Source organism: Eufriesea mexicana, unplaced genomic scaffold (genome assembly GCF_001483705.2).
Source record: "Eufriesea mexicana isolate 0111107269 unplaced genomic scaffold, ASM148370v2 scaffold611, whole genome shotgun sequence".
Lineage (NCBI taxonomy): Eukaryota > Metazoa > Arthropoda > Insecta > Hymenoptera > Apidae > Eufriesea > Eufriesea mexicana.
This window is the reverse complement of record NW_016908771.1, coordinates 598,420-614,210: the sequence shown is the minus strand read 5'-3', so window position 1 is coordinate 614,210 and position 15,791 is coordinate 598,420.

The following is a 15,791-nucleotide window of genomic DNA, read 5'->3' as shown; positions in this document are numbered from 1 at the left end:
CTGGAAAATTACGAAACGACTAAATTAAGTGTTTGCAGACGGGTTGTGCCATCATGGAGACGTTGGCAGTTTCTGGCATTCGTTATTTCGTTTCATTTTCATCGACGAAAATGAGGAATAGGAGGAGGCTATTGTGTAAATAAATTTATTTTGTTATTTCTTTTCGTTTGGAAATGGGAGATTTTCATTGGGAAAGTGTTGAAGTTGGTCGAACTGACAAATTTTCAGAGTATATCTGACGGGTTAATAACAATGACTGCCATTTGTAAGCAAGGGATTTAATTTCCCTTGTCTAATCGATTATCTGCTTATTTCACGGAAAAAGATTATCTTGAAAATTGTGAAATCACTGAATCAATAACAATGTTTACCATTTTTAAATGACCTAATTTTGCAAAGCAAATTGACTATCAGCGTATTTCACAAAGGAAGTCAGTCTTGAAAATTGTGGAAATATGTGACGAGTTAGTTCAGCAAGGCTAACAATTTTCACAAAAGAAAAAGAAAATTATCCTGAACATTACGAAATGACTAGATTGACAACGAAGATTACCATTCTGAAATAATCTCATTTTCCAGATCCAATTGATTATCAGCTTATTCCATAAAAAAGATAATCTTGAAAATTATGAAATCATTCAATCAATAACAACGTCTGTCACTTTTAAACCATCTAATTTTCCAAATCAAATTGACTATCAGCTTATTTCACAAAGAAAGTCAGTCTTCAAATTCATGGAGATATGTGACGAGTCAGTTCAGCAAGACCAACAATTTTCACAAAAGAAAAAGAAAATCTCACATTATGTAACAACTGTTAGATTGACAAGGATGATTACCATTCTGAAATAATCCAATTTCCCGTCTATGCAAGTATGCATCGCTTCAACTCTAATCCGACTATCAACCTATTTAGCAATTCCGAATCACCCATCGAATTCGAGGCTTGTTCTGCTCCCTGCAGTGATATCGATTTCCCCTGGAAAAGCTTCGTTCGTAATATTATATTATACGTGTACAGTTGATAATCGAGAGGACATTCTGGTGGATGGCCTCCGCGCGAAAGGGGTTCTCCAACGGGTGCCGTTTCTCCTACACGAGCCACGTATCTCTCGTGTGTACGCGCCCATGCGTGCGGCGTTGCCGTGGCCGCGCATGCGCGAGCACGTGCGTGATTGCCGCAGCCTGGACTGGGGATATGCCGCAGCAGCCTCGAAAAGAAGGGTGGCACCCGGAAAGCGAATGAGGGGCCGCCTGCACGACCCTGCCTCCGCCCATGCAACCAGCAGCCCGGCCAACAGCCGAGATAACCTGCTACCACCCAGGATCGAAAGTCAGACATGCCTCGTTCCTGCTTTCGTTTCATGTTTTCTGGAATGATCGCATCGCCTGTCCACGATACAACATTGCACGCGGCCACGACGTTGCGAATTTTTTATTCTCTCCGAATAAAATGTAGGCGTTCGTTAACTGGCTGACAGTTCGAACATGCGTTTCGTAGAAAGGCATTCAGCACGCGAGATGCCAAATGAAGGAATATAATTGATAATACGTCGAAATGAAACTTCGCTTTGGAGGATAGTAATGTTCATAAATATTTTCTCCCAAATACAGAATCGAAATTATCGAATTATTTATGTGAACCAGAGATGGTAAAATTAAGAATGCCAATTTTTAGGTATTTTCAATACAGCAAGCCATGCATCCTTTCCTGAAACGATCCTAATTTTAACTTCATCGAATCTAGTTTGGGTCCAAGAATTTCTGCAGACTCATCGAGAACAGATCTTGGTGTTCCATGGTATTATTAACCTCATTGTCATCGGTCTGCGAGACATCTGCAATTCAGTTAAGATCAATTTACACGCGATGCCCTATGGATCCACTAGGGATCTCGAATCAGCCTCGCCAGCTCGAGGTAAAAAGCAGAGCTAACCAGGGAGCGACACGATTACCAGCAAGGTTCTAAACAAGCGAGGAGGAAGGAAGTACACAAGAGCAGCTAATTGCAAGATCTATATACACTGCTCTGCTATCCACAGACGCCACGACCACGTTGTCTTCCGGTGTTGAATACCCTTACAAGCCACTCTCGGATATAGACAGTGTTGGGCGTGAATTAAGGTAAATAGGCTGACCAGTTGATCGTGCTGAAACGAGACGCTCTCAACCCACCGTGTTCCTTAAACCACCCAACTGTTCATCGACCGAACACTATCGACCCTATCAATCCAATCAAGGAATAATAATTAAATAATTAATTCGCAGGGTCCACTTGGAATAACAGTCCTCGCAAAAGTTGGCTACCTAACCGTCTCTTAGGAACAGTCGCGTTGCAATTTTCACCGACTCATTCCAAGTTAGCTCTCGACTGTTCAGGGATCGAAGCAGACAGCGACGTTCTGCGAACGCGAAATACCTTCCGGGCCAGGTTATCAGATCTACCTTCCCGATTCGTGACCCTATTTTCAGACGGCGTTGTGCCACCTACACGCCGCGTTCCACATTCGTTGCGCCAAGACAAATGATCCGTATTACGTCGGTCATTTCGCTCGGATCCGCCTGGCAATCGCGCGATCTACAAGCTGTACGGTGCACGGTGTACAGTGGGTGGCCAGTGAATCGCTCGTTTGGCAAAGTACGGGGACAAACAACGTGAAATTCGCGCCTTGTCCCGGCCCTCCGCCACCCCCGTAGTCAAGATTTAACGGGTCTCTGACCACACACTTCGGTTGCGCAACGAGAACCGCGATCCGCCTGATAAATGATTCGCGAGGAACCGTTCCAGTTGCACTACTTAAGCCGATTGCTGCTCCAGGTCCGCGGGAAGTGTGCCTGGATCCTCCGAGCGTCGATCGATTCTCCTTGTCGCGACCTGACGCCGCATCTGAAGAAAGCTGCATCGATTTTACTGGGAGTCCATAGTACATCAACCAGAGGATAAACTAGTTCGGACAATGGTAGTTGGATTTTGAAGAAATTTGAAAATTTCCGTGCATATTTTAGGTGTTTCTTTCACCAGTATCTTAGGACACTTCATTGACTACAAATTGGGTACAGATGTGACGACTGGAGGGTCGAAGTCGAATTCTGATTCCTGGAAAGTGTCTAACGAATGAATCAGAGACATCGGAACACACGAGATAGAGCATCGGACAAGACTTCCTGGACTTTTTGAGTGGATCAGAAGATTTATGACGAGACGTAACAAGGTTGCACTCGAAGGCAGCGCGGTCGCAGCCAGGCACTTCCTGTTGAGATAAGTGGACAGCTATGGGCTCGGAAAACTGATTGCAGTTTGAGGAGCAAACGCTGTCCGACTTGAGCGTTATGTGCCCGCAGCATTTGCCAAAACCGACCATCACCGTCACCTAGACAACCTAACATCAGGTTCCCGTTTGTCTCCCTTTTTTATTCCCGAAATTTCATCTATAGTTGGTCCAGCATCCTAAGCCTATGACACGATCGTGCTTGACAGTCTGTCTTATTCCATCGCACGAATTTCTTGCCGTCTAAACGTCTGTTTACCTTCACCGACTAGTGTCGGTAAATTGATAATTGATAATTTCCAATATGGCGACGGTCTAACTCGCGACTGGTGCCAATGGCCGGCGGTGGATTTTGAAAATAGGAAAAATGACAGGACGCGGATTCGAGCGATTCCCATTATGTGTAATTGGAGGGGATTAACGAGTCACGACTCCATTTATCAGGGCTCGTAATTACAAAGCATCCCGCTCACCTCTCTCTCGCTCTCTCTCTCTCTTTCGTGCCACCCCTTCTCGCCGTGGCGCGTTCATCGCGTCACTTTACGCTCGCTCCACCGACTGACTGACATCCCCCAGAGGCAGTTTCGCATCTCAAATACACATTAGGCTGTAACTAAAGATAACAGGAGCCCCGTGTCGTCGACGGGGGAGCCGGTGAAATTAGATTCGAGCCCGCAGACACCGCGGACACCTCGTCACCCTGTGTTCGATCAGCGCGGAGATGCTAATCGTGACTACGGGAGTCTTGGGCCATTTTACCGGGGAAATGATGGAAACCGGGATAGGAGAGTCGAAAACGACAACCACGAGGAGAATTTAAAAAATTCTACCATTACTTTCACACCTCTTTTTCTCCAAAGAGGTGCCTCGAGCCTTACATCTGAATTCCTTATCTCCATTTCCAATTCATTTATTTCCATTTCCGCGACTCGAGAATTTATATTTATTTTCGCTTATTTCGCTTATGTCGTTGATTCATTTATTTATACCTTGTTGGTTCTTTTGAGATTTCCTCAACGTTATCGAACTCCACGAAGTCTTTTCGAATATGTCTAACCTTTTTGTATTCGGACGACTAGTGACTAGTGACTCTAACCTGCTTGTAATAAAAAGTTTTCGAACAAAAGCACCCTTGTCCAATTTCTCTATCTTCATTAGCGAAAATAAGACCGAAGAATAAATTGCAGGTTAACAATCGTGACTATAGCGGCGCCAATGGGAGTGCAAAGATTTAATCGCGACGAATCCACGTGAAAACGTAGAATCTGAAATAACGATAAGGATGAAAGGCAAAGTCGAGCAGAGCGTCCACAGGAGCGTTTTTAGCAGGGTGGTTAAACGAGTCCGGTGTTACAGCACAGTAGCAATCGTGGACACGCGCGGCTGATGCAGCGAGCCAGCCGGAAAGTTAACACGGGAGGTCGCGTCGATCCTCGGAATTAATTAAAACCATGGTGACGAGGGGGACGTGTATTTTTATCTGTCCTGGGCCTTGGTGACACATCTATCTCCGAGCTGCCGGACCACGTAAAGAAAAAACGAAAAAAGAGCAGCTCGCTACCGCTGCTACCGCTGCCGCAACTTTATCTTCGCTGCCAATCCCAATACGTCCACTTATAAGTTTCCTTATAAGCATCGACTCGCGTCGTCCTTTCGCGATCAAATCTTCCCCGCGATTGACGAGTGGCTCGAACAAATCGTCGCTGATTGTCGTTTAAAATGGCCCTTGTGAGGCGATTATCTGCGATACGCGTTTCGTACGGGGGTGAATGCCGATTGGGCCTAATCTAGATCCATCATCCGTGACGTCTTCTTGCAAAGAAGTTACGTATCACGCACTATGATAAATTTCAACGCAAGGTAAAAAGCTTCGAGCGAACCTCTGAATATATCGGGTTGACAAGTAATGTCTTGATCTAGAAAAATTGAACACAGTCACGCGATAATTGCAATTCTACAGCTGTCCGAAAGATAATATTGCACGATGGATCAAAGTAATCGGTATAATGTCGGATAAAACGATTCTTAGCTTAGAAAAATGACTGCCATTTTGTTAAGATAATGATATTAGTTTCTTCGAGGGAAATATAAGTTTTCATCTTTTCTTTCCGGATCCACCGAAACGAAGATTTCCACTGTCAATCCGTATAATAGGGAGCTCAGAAGATGAGAGTCGATTGTGATCGATGTTAATCAGTAGGTTAGCCTGATATCGCTTAAAGTCGGGCACCCCCGAATTTTCTTCATCCCGTGCACCACAACAACTCGTCTAGCTTGCCAATAATGGCACCATAATGGCCTATATTTGTCGCGGGACTAAATCCCACAGTTTTCGTATGAAACAGATATACCTCCAGTATTATAGTTGGCCGAAATGAAATACTTCTCCAATTCACGATTCGTAATTGAATCGTAACCGTTAAGTTCGGTATGACAAATCAGACGAACCCAAGGTCCCTACGGTACACTCCTTTCCGTCCGAAGCATGGTCCCAACTTGGCGATCTTCTTAAACCGCCAATTCCACGGCGTAGCAATGGAAACGATGCCAGAACGGTTCGAAGCCGACTCACGAATCATCTCGCGAACTCGTCGCCGCGGCAACATCAGCCACCGCGAACCGCGCTATTACCAGGACTCGTCGACGGTACCTGTCGCTAGTCGCTGCCCCTGCGTGGATCAGCGGGCCAAGAAAAAGAATCAGAGCGACAAAGAGGCGGCTACGTGGCCGGCTGACAAGGGACAGAGACGGAACGGCAGCCTGGGCGGCGCAAAGGCTTCGACTCGCAAGCCGCACGTTCATTAATCTTGATCGGATCAGTCGAGATAGCGGCGAGCTGTTTCGGAAACCCTCCCCCACCAGGCGTTCTCATCAAGTCCCCTAGTACCATCGTCTCGACCTCCTCTTTCTCCGCCATCGTCTCCTCCTTCTGCTTCTTCTTATTCTTCTTCTTCTTCTTCTTCTTCTTCGTCGTCGTCGTCTTCTACGTCCTCTTCGTCTTCTTCTTCTTCTTCTTCTTCTTCTTCTTCTTTTCCTACCCGGCTCGCGGCTCCTTTTCCTTTCTTCCTTTTCGAACTCTTTCCTGGACCCTCCTCTGCACACCGAGGGTTCAGGGGCGCAAGAAAACCCCCAGGACGGATCGGCACCGCAGTGCCGACGACGGCCAGCCGTTTTAATTCCGGCTGAATCGACTGCCAATCCCCTTACCCCGACCTCGTTCGCCCTCGCCCCTCGGCAGCCCGGATCGAGCCTTTATAATTCATTAAATTCCTTTTTCTCCCGTTGCACGACCTTTTCGACGCGAACTCGGTGATCCTGCGTTCGTATGCCTGCGTATGCGTGCATGTCGGCTGGAGAAAGTGTGCTCGGGGTGACACTCGAGGTGTCGGGTGCGAGAGGTACGCTGATGGAGGATGCATATCGAACATGGACTCTTATTCTAGGGATCTTGGCTCCGAATAAAGTTCAGTAGTGAGAAACAGAATTATTCTATTTATTCGCGTCGGATTATTTCAGAAATTCGTATAGTGCAAGTTTGACGTATCTATTTCAAAATCGACTTCTATACAGAGATTAGAGATAGATATAGAGATTTTTGCACGTGCGTCATTCTAGTAACAAAGCTAGTGAGAAAATTGAAGCATCGAAATAAGAATTAGGTAATGTCCTCTCTGCTTCCCTGAAACTAAAATTTTCGTGAACTTGACATCGTATAGGAATTAACTATCCGAGCACTGTATCTGTCGCTTTGTATTAGACAATTAACCCTTATCGGTCGCTAGCTTTTTGGACCTGATTCTCACTAGGTTATAGCTGGTTTCGGTAAATATGCGAAAGATTTCTGTCTTGTCACTTCCCACGTGATGCACAACTGTAGTGATAAAGTACTGTTGTCAAAAACAGAAAACTGGCCGCGAATTAGACGTATATGCAAATATTGGGACGAAATGAAAATTGTCTACCGTGTAGAAAGGGATGGCGAATCTATATATCACGTTTGAAGGGTGCAACATAGGCGGAGAATTTGTGCAATTTAAAGGTGGAGTTTTTCAATGTAGCAATTTCGACGGGAAGAATGGAGTTTCCATTGGATAAACAAAGGGAGGGCAATTTTTGGCGAAAAATGAGGAAGGTAGCCCTATCACAGAGGTACTATGGCGGGGCAAAAAAGGTCCGAGCAGCAACACAATGGCGGACGGCGGTGATCAGTGGGCAGCTCCTTTAATTTCACCAGGATCGCCTGTCAATCCTCCTTCATACCTGCTCCTTATAATTCATTAAAATTCTTTTTGCTTGCCTGAAAACGTGACGGATCTTGTTTTCAATTTAGTAGAGCCCCGACTGCGACTACCATAATGCCCCGCATGAGTTACCCGCGGAATAGCAATGAGTCTTCTCGACGGCCGGCTGGGAGTCGCGTATCAGGATTCCTGCGTAGAAACTCGTTTTCGGCCGCGGTGAATGAATTTTTGAACGACGTGGAAATTAGAATTTTTGCCCCGAGAGCCACTCGCCATCTTTTTTCCTCCTTGCACGCCGCCAGTAATAAATCGTCTAATAAAATAATAAAAATGCCGGAGTTCGATGCGTGGTTAAGTGAATTCGATTAATTACTCTCCGGCCATTATTGATTTAACGCGCGTAAAAAAATATCACTTTCATTTTACGTGTTATAGTGATTTTAACATCGCGTCGAACAGTGCCGCGCTCGAAACGTCGTGAATCGGTTGTTTAAAATATGACGTTGGTACGCAGTCGAAGACGCGAAATTAATGGATTCCGCGGTTTTTACGTCTGTTCTCACGAATTAATTTCGTCCCAGTATCATCAGCGTGACTTTCATATTCCGCAACGCGTCACGAGCTTGCAGAAGGTCTGCTTTATCTCCCATCGGTGAGAAAATGTTGATTTTTCGGGGATCATGCCGGGAGAATAAAACCATCGGGACAAACCGGGTTAAATTTGTTTCACGAAGATGATATCGCGATACACGGTAGACGAGGCGAGTAAATAGCGAATCCTGTGTGCCGTTCGATGACACGTTTTACCGAGGTTTACGTGGAAGCCGGGGAGTAGCCAGTGTCGAAACACCCTTAGTCCTACACGAGCATCCCCTTCAGCGCTGACCGAATTGGGCATTATCGCCCTTCGTGTAATTAATCCAGCAGTTCCTTTAATCCACTTCAGAAGCTAGGAGGGATCGATATTAATCCTCTTCGTCAAAAATCGTTTACCTTCTGTGAGAAGATTGGTAAAGGGCTTTTTCTACTTCATTTTCGAGTTTTACACTTTGCGCCAATTTATTTCGGAAAATATTTCATTTATTAATGGCAGACTTAGCTTTCAAGAGGGAAGAAGCTTTATAAATTTTTTGGGACTTCATGAAAGTCAACCAATTGTGCAGAATTACCTTTTTATTTATTTCTATGTAAATTTAGCAAGATCATATTTTTGAGTTGGCTGTAAAGAATGATGTCTTGCGATTTTTATATAAAATTTTGGTATATATGGAATTTTTTATTCAATATTATATATTTTTATTATTGTATAGGGATTCTAAGACTATATATAAATCCAACGCTTCCGTTTATTTTATCATGCATACAGCAATTATTTTCCTAATAGCGTTTTTAATTTTTTTACTTTTTTATCGATTAAAATATAATCGAATAACAATTCACGCATGATCAACGTCGCCATAATGGCGTCAGTGATGTGTCAAGGGTTGACATTCGGTGCAGGAATGTTCATTTTATAATCCTCGTCAGTTTCTCGAACGAGGATCAGTGAATCGTGTATTTAGCCAATCTTCTATTTTCATTTCTGGTGTCAATGACGAGCAATATTCGGTGAAAATTAAAAATTGGGAAAATCGATTAAACTTCTGAAATCTGGCCGTTTAAGGCTCAAGAGAAAGATATAATTCGTTGATCCAGCACTTCCACTTTGCAGTTCCAATACGATCATCGAATGTCTGACCATCGATCTCGAATCCTTTATCAATTAACAAGCCGTGACTCCTTGGAATTAAACGAAATTGACTCCTGCTCGTGATCCCGCTTGGCAAAAACATAATTCGTCGATGGTAAGGAGGAAAATCGGACATCGAGGCGGGAAGGATCATAGCGAACTGACTCGTGACGCGCATAGAATCGCCATTTCAAGCTCCTCTTCACAGCTGCTCTCTTTTTTCCATCGAGCTGCTCTGCTTCCATTGTGACAGCTCCGTTCGAGCACAAAGCGTGGACACGAGCTACGATTCTCCACACTTACAGCTTAAAAAGCGTCTTAATCAACGTGTACCGTCGCTTCGAGTAAACTCCAGTCACTTAAGTCGGAAATTAATCTTCGAATTATCTTCATTAGGCTATCATTCCCTTATCCAGTGCAACGAACATAGTTTTAGTCCTCCTCTACGACTCTGAGCCTAATTTTTGGGCTTCTTAGACACACATCTTTTGTCTCCATCTTCATCAACCTTTCACTGTTTTATCCAGCGTAATTTGGTACATTTCTAGTCTTCTTCGTCAACTTTAAACCTAATTTTTGGGCTTCTTACATACAGATCTTGTGTTTTGATCTTCATCTATCTTTCATTTTTTTTCAACCAGCAATAATCATTAATTTTTAATCCTCTTCTCCAATTTTGAAGCTAATTTTTGAGGTTCTTAAACACAGGTCTTGTGTCTTCATCTTCATCTATACTTTACCTTTATCCTAAGCGATAATTATGTATATTTTTAGTCCTTTAATTTTACTTTGAAGCCAATTTTGGGTTTATTAAATACAGATTCGAGTGTCTTCATCTTTACCTACTCTTCAGTCATCCATTCAGTCAGGAACATATTTTTTAGATCTGGTCTTCGCCTTTGAAAACCAGCTTTGGGTCTCGCGTGTCTTAAAGGGCACCGCCATGTTTCGAGAGATTTGTCAATTTTTCTAGAGCAGAGTGTCGTGCTCCAGATTAATGAGAACATTTTCACGGAAAGCCAGGAGGAATGAATTGGTCCCGTGACGCACGCATTCCGTTTCTCACGAGGCTATATCCGAGGCTCGAGGATCGACCCTTCGATACAATTAAAAGAAGGGTCCGCCCTGGACTATTTGGTTCGGCCTACAACAACATCCTGCCGCACTCTCCGACCGGGATTGGACGAGGAAAGGTCCTTTGACATTGGTCCACGGCCAAATTCCAGGACCATTATTAACACCCTGCTGTTTTCCGCCGGCTCCGTTTCGATTTTCATGGCTGCTGCCCACGAGGGTGAAAGAATATCTCGTTCCTTCGCGGTGGATGTTGGAAAATTAAAGTTCGGAACGGAGTATGTTTATTCGGAGAAAAGTGAAATTGAATGGTACTGATGCCTGTCTTCTTTAGAATAGGTGAGATTAAGGTTACCCTGTTGATCCCGAAAACATAGGTATTTGTGAAGGAAAAGTACAATATTTGGCTTCCTTCGGGGTGAACGATAGAAAATTAAAGTTTGGAACGGAGTATGCTTGTTTGAAGAAAAATAGATTCAATCAGATCTATGTCTGTCATTTTTACAATAGATAATGTCAGAATTTCTCTGATGATCTTAAAATTATTAGTACATATTAAGAAAAGATAGAATAGGTGTCTGCTCATCTTCGTGTAATCGTTGAAAAATGGAAGTTCAAGCCTGAGTATGTCTATTTGAATATACACTTACTGACAAAAGTTAAGAAACAACGTAATCGTTTGAGAATTTCGGTATATTCTCTATCTTCTGAGATACATAGATTGAAACTAAAAACAGTATTAAATTGATTAAATTTAATTTTATCTTATTATGCCATTTTCAATTTCAACCTATGTATTATATCATAGAAGATAAAGAATATATCCAAATTACCAAACGATTGTTAATATTTGTCAATAGCTGTATATATCTATTTTCCATACAACAGACGAGAAGAATATCTCTCATCGGTGTCAAAAATGTGTCAAAGAATTTGTTAATACACAGTAGGATGTTCAATTTTCACCGAGGAAAAATTAAAAAATTAAAGTACAGAACGAAATGTATTTATTTGCAAGAAAGTACTTGAAACGATTAAGAAAGGTATGTTTTGTACTTAACAAATATAGGCATCTGACCGTAAGAAGTATTTGCAAATAGATAAATTGAAAAAATGGCGGGATATTAAATAACGTAAGGTTAATTTGAACTATAACGATCTCGCAGAGTGTAGTTGATTGACAGAGGAACGACCCAGGGAATCGATCGAATTACCCTGATTGGGTAGCATTAATTAGCCAAGTCGAAATTGTCAATTTCACCGTGTTACGTAAATAATGAGCTGGCCCGTAAACAAGCTCTGATAGACGCTTAAAACAAACCCTTAATTGAATTCACACTTAGTCATTCCGGTTCGCTCGGAAACCGACGAGTCATCCGGCACTGATTTTTTCCCTCTTCCCTTAGCCCCCTTGTTTCCACCAATTTACTCCCGTATCGCGATTCCTGCCAATAAGTCTGGTTCCCATTGCCAAACGAGGAGCTTCATTTTTACCTCATCATCGCGACCTCGACACGATTGATCCCCGAATTTGCGCGTTTAACCGAATCATTATGAATTTCTTCACCTTCGCGTAAGCAGACATCGAACCTCAAGGTGCGTGCACACGTGGCCGCAGCAGCTCTACTTTTTTCACCCAGACGCAGGGCTGGTACACGTCCGACAGCTGTTACATTGTGATTTCGCGTATGTTGTATTGCAGAAAGCCTTATCGCAGCCGCTATTCGCCCTCTAGCTGTTACATTATTCATGTTTAATATCATCGAGTATTTCATCCCCTTGGACAAAAGGCGGGCGGCCATCGTTGACGGTGGCGCTAGCGTCGGCAACATGGACGCCAGTGTCGCTGCAACGATATTTAGAATCGAATAAGCAACGCGTGCGTCCAAGGAATAGTTAGCGTTTTGGTGTTCGTGTTTCGGGAATGACACTAGGAAAATGGGAAAAGCTGGTTTCGAAAAGTCTCGGGTGCTTTGGTCTATTATTGGGGCTGATGATTAGCAAAACTGGAAGCCTTGCGATGATCGTGCAACCTCGTGCTTTCTATTTATACGAACCTCGCAGGAAATGACTATCCACGGAACCGTAATCTATTCGCAAATCAGCTGGTGTATTAAACAAGACAAATACGAAACAAATTACGTGGCAACGATTAAGTTAGATAATACTTAAATTACAGTATCACGCACAGTGGCGCGATGCACATTATATTCGCGTAACATACTGTTATTCGGGGCCCTGGTAGCGCTTTAATTTACCTAATTACCATCATCTTTAAATAATCATTAGCACCTTCTACTCCATCAATCGTTACGGGAATACTGTGATAATCTCTGACATCGGTTAATTATCACCCTCTCACTGCCCGTACATATTACTCTTAGAGTAATGTTGCTAATAAGACAGCCACGTTACAGAGAGTGATTCTTACCTGCTGCTAAAAATTTCCAGACGTGTTATTTGAATAGGTAGATTGTTTAATTTCGCTCTTAAAATTGCAACCGATTAATTGGGTTATTATTACGCAGGTTAATTAAGCAGATTTGTTGAGTAAAATAATTATGGCTTCAACCTCAGGCGTCACGATACTTATCATTTGCTATTAAAAGAAGCATTCTTGTCGGTAGTTAACAATGGAGTTAATAAATTAGTCAAAATGACCGGTTTTAGATTTTTCATTTTTCACTCGGTGAAAATATGGTGCGGCTTTTGGTATAATTAATGCTTACTTTTATTAAGATAGGAACGCTATTATCATACCAGCTTAATTATTGTCAGATGTGTATTTAGATACAGCATACTTAAACATACATTAACTTTAGTTTCAAACGATGGAATTTCACAAAGTAGCACCTTAGTTTCTAACTCTCAATTTATTTTTCAAAATTACAAATAGAATTTTAAAAAGCATTCTCTAATAATATACAATAATTATTAAATCACAGAATTAAATGTAAAAAGTAAAAGTATTCAGACTTTTATTACCCTTGACGTGGTGCGTAAATTTCATAAACTACCCTGTACAATTAAATATAAACTACTCTTCAGAACTAAATATAAAGAATAAAAATGTACAGGCCCCTATTAGTTCTAAATTGCTGTGCAGGTTACATGATCCACCCTATATAATTAAATACAAACTACCCTTCATAACTAAATACAAGGAACAAAAATTTGCAGACCTTTATTAGCTCTAAATTGACAAGCAACTCACTCAAATTATTATGTATAATTAAATAATACGTATTCCTTGCAATTAATTATAAAAAAATCCATGTTCAACCTGCAAATTCAACGCTCCTGTCAGAACACGCCATCTCCAAATATGTTGTCACCCCTCTTCGTTTCACCACCCCTTTCCTCAATGACGATTATTCTAATTCGACCAACGATCACGCGACCATCGAACGTAACGGGTCTGAAGCTTGCAGAAACAGCCGAAGCTTTTAATCCAGGGTGTGTCGAAGAAAACGCGGAAATAGCGTCGGGAGGGGAGAGGGCGCCGGGACCGGTAACGCTGTCAGCGTCGCGGCGTCGCCAGGGACGCGTCGCCATCCCCATATCCCATCAGGCTCGCCCTCGTTCCCGCCTCGCCGTCCTCGCTCCCTTCCATCACAAAGGGGTTGATGGTGGCTCCGGATCATTCACGGCCGCCGAACGCCGACAATACGCCGGAAATTTCAACGAAACGCTCGCAGCCCGTTGATTTCCGCGGGGAGCACTCGCTCCCTCTGTCTCTCTTCTCCTTCCTGCTCCTCTGAGCTTCTCCGTCTTCGTCACGAACGGTTTGGACGATGGCCACGCTGTCGAAAACAACGTTCGATGCCGCTGTCGAATTATTTTGGGAAGTATTCTGCTTGGCGAGAGCGATGGCGCGAGGCAGGGTGGTTTATTGTTCTGGGTTTTTGGGGCGACTGCTTGTTCCTCGAGAAGAGAAATGCCCTTGATTCCTCGCATTTCTGGAACGATATGATTTTTATACATCCTTTTTAGTAATACGTATTCGTCCAACTTTTCACTATTGCAGAGATTAATCCCAAAATTCTGAGACTTTAGTTGTCTTTGTTACTGAGAAGTCTTAACGTAGAATTCTTCAAGGTTAGAGTACTTTTGAGAATTTTTCATGATGTTTCATAAAGTTCTAGGGTTAAAATTATGAAATATAATAATTAGAGATTTCAGTTTCGGTGGAATTGTAATTTTCGAGAGATTCTATTCCCCAGTAGATGGATCAGAAAATAAGGTAAAACTGACCTGTTTCTGGGCGCCATATTGAAGCGCCATTTTGTCTAGAGCGTACGAAATGGCCTCCGAATGCGAAAGAATATTTATTTACGCACGGTATTTTATTCTCCCATCGTTTCCGACATTTTTGCAATCGTATTTCAATAAAACAAGAATCCCTTCGTCCAATTCGAAGATACGACCAACCGAGTCCATCGAAATCGAAACGAAGGAGCGCGATTATTAAGATGGACGGCGATCGGATATTGAAGGAAAGCGGGATCAGGGGAAGATATCGATAAGTGATTTAGATAAGCCGAAGGCGAGTGGATAGAGTCAAAGTCATCGTGCTTGGAACAGGCACTGACTGATTTCTTCCTCCGCTCCCGCGACTTCTTCATTTCCAGCGAATCCTGCCTCGGACAGGTTCATTTAACGCGAGGGACATGGCCGCGCTCTATATCCCTGGAAAAACGGCCAAACAACACGATGGACACTCGACTCCGAACTCGGGAGTTGGCAATTTCTGGAAAACCGTAAAAACCCTCAGAAATAAAACCTCGAAAGACCAGGAATTTCTCCTAGAAGCTAGTCGTTGTCCATTAGACCCTGCGCGGCTCCTCGAGTTCCAAAAGAATTATTCAAAACTTCTTCTCTCCACCCTCTCCTTCTCCTGCCGAATCGAACTGACCCCGACGCGGTTGCTCCGGCCAAGAGAATGCCGGGGAAAAACGGCGAAGACCAGCTGGAGGCAGCGTTGGAAATAGTCGGTGGATAATCAGCGGTGGCCACAGAAGGGAGAAAGAGGAGGAAGAACTATGGAAGAAAGCTGGCAGGCAGTCAGATTGCAAGCAGCGGGAAAGGGGGAGGCGAAGAGGAGGGAGTCGCGGCAGCAGCAACGGCGGCAGCAACGTCAGCGGCAGCAGCAGGGGTTGCTGAAAGAGAGAACGATACCAGAGGGAAGAGAAAACGTGGTGGCCGTCCATGGGAGAGTGGAAGCGACGAGCTAGAAGGAGAGGCCTGGACGCGGAGTGCAGGGAGGAAAGAGAGGAGAGCGGTGTACGGTGCATGGCTCTCTGTTGCGATCATTAATCACATTCTCGTGTCACGGCTAGCACCGCGCCGCCAGGGGTACCATAGTAAGGGTATACGCTAGTGGTATGAGACTACTAAAGGGAGGACCAGGATGCTGCCGCTCTTCTGATCATGAACACCGTGGCTGCCTCCTCTGCCAGGCCGCCAACCGACGCTACG